General features: G+C 43.3%; 1 long non-coding RNA gene across 1 annotated transcript; it reads left to right on the plus strand.

The window, feature by feature from the left end:
• The first annotated feature begins 314 nt into the window (after nucleotides 1-314).
• LOC117445102 (uncharacterized) lies at nucleotides 315-2,899 on the plus strand. Its single transcript, XR_004551927.2, has 3 exons — nucleotides 315-597; nucleotides 982-1,090; nucleotides 2,569-2,899. It is a non-coding gene; the product is annotated as an uncharacterized lncRNA (long non-coding RNA).
• Nucleotides 2,900-3,795: the final 896 nt, after the last annotated feature.

Here is a 3,795-nt window from a genome sequence, read left to right on the forward strand (position 1 = left end):
AGAGCAGTCAGGAGGAAGTTGGTTGAGCTTATGGATATACAGAGTTGCAGAGGTGGGTTTTGAGGCGGGACTGGAACAGGGTGAGGGACTCGACTCATCCAAAGCGACTTACATACTCAATACTGTGGACAATCCCCACACGAGCAATTTGGGGTGAAGTGTCTCAGGGACACAACGACATGCTGACTGCAGTGGGGTTTGAACCTGTGGTCCCCTGATCCGAACACCAACACACAACCCACTGCGCCACACGCCTAGTTATCTCGCTTAAGGAGGGGCTGCCGTAGCGAGTTGTTGTTGTTAGCAGTTTGTGACCGGGCAGCTCTCGGTCAGAGATAGTTGTTGTTGTGGGACACCTGGAACACATCCTTCTCGGGGTGTCGATGACCCCGAGCCGTAAGCGACAACAACTGTGATTCAGTGTCCTCAGCTGTTTAGTCTCTCTATTGAAGAATGTTGATTATTACACTCTGAACTAGTTCAACCCTGGAGCTACAGGAGGGCTCTTCAGAATTGATTGCGGCATCTCATCCGTGTGGTCAGACCGTGGCTCGTGACATGTCTCGTGAATTCTCCGGACGAAGCTCCAAATAAACCGTCAGTGTTTGCCATCAAAGCTCCAGCTCTCCTCGTGTCTCTCCTGACTCCTATTGCTTCAGAAGTTTCCCCCACATTCTCTAACAGTGTTGATGGTGTATTTAAACACTGTTGAACATCATAACAACAAGCCATCACGTGACAGCAGAACAATTGATATGCATTCTTGTTAAAAAGCTATTAGTCCCGCTGAAGCAGAAACAGAAAGAGCAATGCTCAGATTACACACTTTATATGTTTCCTAACATAACAGTTACTAAAACAACCTCCTTCTCCAAACAGCTCCACACCCAGCTCTGTGAGAAACAAATAGATGATGTGCTCGGTAATCATTCGTCTAGACGGTTTGGAAAGAAGGCACTTATATCATTTCTTTCCCCACAGATGCACAGCGTTTGGTCCGGGGCGCAGCTGCAGGAAAATAAATGCAAACAAAATCACCGGGACTACAAATACTGACACTCCCCTCACACTGTCGATTTGCATCACCACGGTGAGTTCATGTGGGGTGTTTTAGTGAATGCGGTTTTACAAGGATGTTTATTTTTAACCTCAGCTCCTGGAATAAGTCTTAAATAAAGTATGTGACATTCAGAGCCTTAAAGGTGGGGTAGGTAAGTTTCAGAAACCGGCTCGAGATACACTTTTTGTTATATTCCATGGAATGCTCTTAACATCCCGATAGCAATGAAAATCTGAAGTGCTTTGACAACAAATCCATAAAAAAATGTCATCTGTAGAAGCCGTGGTACTGTAAAAAGTACAACCAATCCGATTGGATGGCCTACCTGCCTGTCAGCCTTCCCTCGGGGCACAAACGTATCTCGTGCCCTCATTGGTCATGTGCGTTCGTGTGTGTTGGAGGAGGGGCTCTGTGAGGAAGTGGCAGATTTTCTCCGGTTGTGTATTTTCAAATTCTAGCGATCTCGAGCCGGTTTCTCAAACTTACCTACCCCCAGGGGCGGACTGGCCATCGGGACGTTCGGGACGATTCCTGAAGGGCCGGTACTGAAGTGGGCCGGTCGGACAAGTCACTAGCACCCCCCGTCGACAATTTACTAGCGGTAGTTACTTGCGGTACCGAGGTGGGCCGGTCGAGAGTCCCGGGATGATTTGTAGTCCCAGTCCGCCCCTGCCTACCCCTACCTTTAAGGACAAAAATGCACTGAAACACAACACATCTAAATGTACTGATCCCACGGACATCTCATTGACATCTCGCCCTGGTTTCAATGTTCACTATATACTATACTATAAGACTTTTCTCATGTTCACCTTATGGGACTGGATACATGCTATTTTCCAAAATTCTTGCACAAAATCACAAAGAAATCTATGAAAATCAATGTGTTTGCCAATCATATTCCAGAACCAAACCCCCCGAGCATACATAGTATTTATTTGTTGTATTTCAGAAGAACAACATTGCCATTATGTAAACAAATTCTGGCTTAAAATTCAGAGAATTCATTAATATTTCTTATGGTCTGATGAAAAGATGTAGACAGGTAGGCAGGCAGGTAGACAGGTAGACAGGTAGGTAGACAGGTAGGTAGACAGGTAGGTAGACAGGTAGGTAGACAGGTAGGTAGGTAGGTAGGTAGGTAGGTAGACAGGTAGGTAGGTAGACAGGTAGGCAGGTAGGTAGGTAGGTGGGTGGGTAGGTAGGTAGGTAGGTAGGTAGGTAGGTAGGTAGGTACATACATAAGTGGGAAATGTTTGCGTTGCAGCAGCATAAAACACAAGGCAATATAAGAGAAATTAAGACACAAGAAATAAACAGTCCAAAACATTATATAAGGGCCTCTTCAAAGTTCCAAAGGTAAAACATACTGGCTCTTAGGTGACATGAGATGTAACTGATATAAAATCTTCGGTTAAATGTCATGTAATGTGATATTTAAGGCAGTAATGTGCATTTAGGGGCCTGAGCAACATGAGCTGACCACAGTGTTTACCCCCCCCCCCCAGGCTCCACTTCCAGCTTACTGCAGACAACTGTTTCACTTGACCTTGTTCCTTTCCACCAGCCGGCCAACACCTGAAGTGTCAGCGTCTCTTTACAGCGGAGCGCTTCAGGTCAACGACGGAGAATACACACATATCAGAGTGTGTCTGTCATTCCTCAAAGAAGAAAGGTTGAAGGCCCCGGGGAGACGATCGGTCGTCTACGTCCAGTTTTAGGCCGTTTCGCTTGAGGTTCACATTTGGGGTTAAGATTGGACGTCTTTCCTAAAACTTGTAAAAGATTAAATGTTCCCTGTGAGGGCCCCTGAGCCCTTCTGAGCCTTCTGCAAATGTCTTTCCTGTTTGTCTACTGATTAATACTTTTACAATTTACTTTGTTGTTACTTTGTTGATTGTTTTATTTTTTATTTTACTTCTGTCATTTTCTAATTATTCTCCTACTTTTTGTTTAACTGGTTCGTTTTGGTTTGGAATGCGTGTTTTAATTTGGCATGCCTTCTAAGAGAAGAACAAACAGGGGAAACAAATACAAAGACAAGAACTGAGGGAATCAAAGATGGAGGAAGACTGCAGATGGATTACACAGTGATGGAGTTTGAAACACCAGCTTTCAGTTTTTTTTATTTACTTCATTCACATATGGAGGAATATACAAGATCGAGTCCAATTTTGGAAGCAAAGCAGGTTTGGGACGGGTCAATTTAAAATATTTATTTACCATATTGATCTGCTTAAAGCAGGCGTGTCAAACTCAAGGCCCGGGGGCCAAATCCGGCCCGCGACTTCATTTCATGTGGCCCCACAAGAGCTTGCAAAGAATATAATATTTTTATTATACGGTTACATGCCGATTTACAGAAGCACGTTGCCCATAAACTACATCTCCCACAATGCATCTCAAATTTGACTTTTTTCTCAGAATTTGACTTTTTTGCTCAGAATTTGACTTTTTTTCTTCAAAATATTCTTTTTTTTTAAAATCATTTTGTGACATTCTCAGTGAAGAGACGTGCAATGATTTGCCCTAGACTTCTGCTTTCAGACGTAGTTAATTATGAAGTTATTACCCTATCCGATAATAATCCAATGCAGAGGCAATAATGTAATATAATACATTATTTTATATATATTAAATATTTATATATGTATTTTTATATATAGTCTTAAAGTTACAACCGGCCCTTTGAGTGCAACCATAATGCTGATGTGGCCCGCGAAGAAATTGAGTTT

Source organism: Pseudochaenichthys georgianus, chromosome 4 (assembly GCF_902827115.2).
Source record: "Pseudochaenichthys georgianus chromosome 4, fPseGeo1.2, whole genome shotgun sequence".
Classification (NCBI taxonomy): Eukaryota; Metazoa; Chordata; class Actinopteri; order Perciformes; family Channichthyidae; genus Pseudochaenichthys; species Pseudochaenichthys georgianus.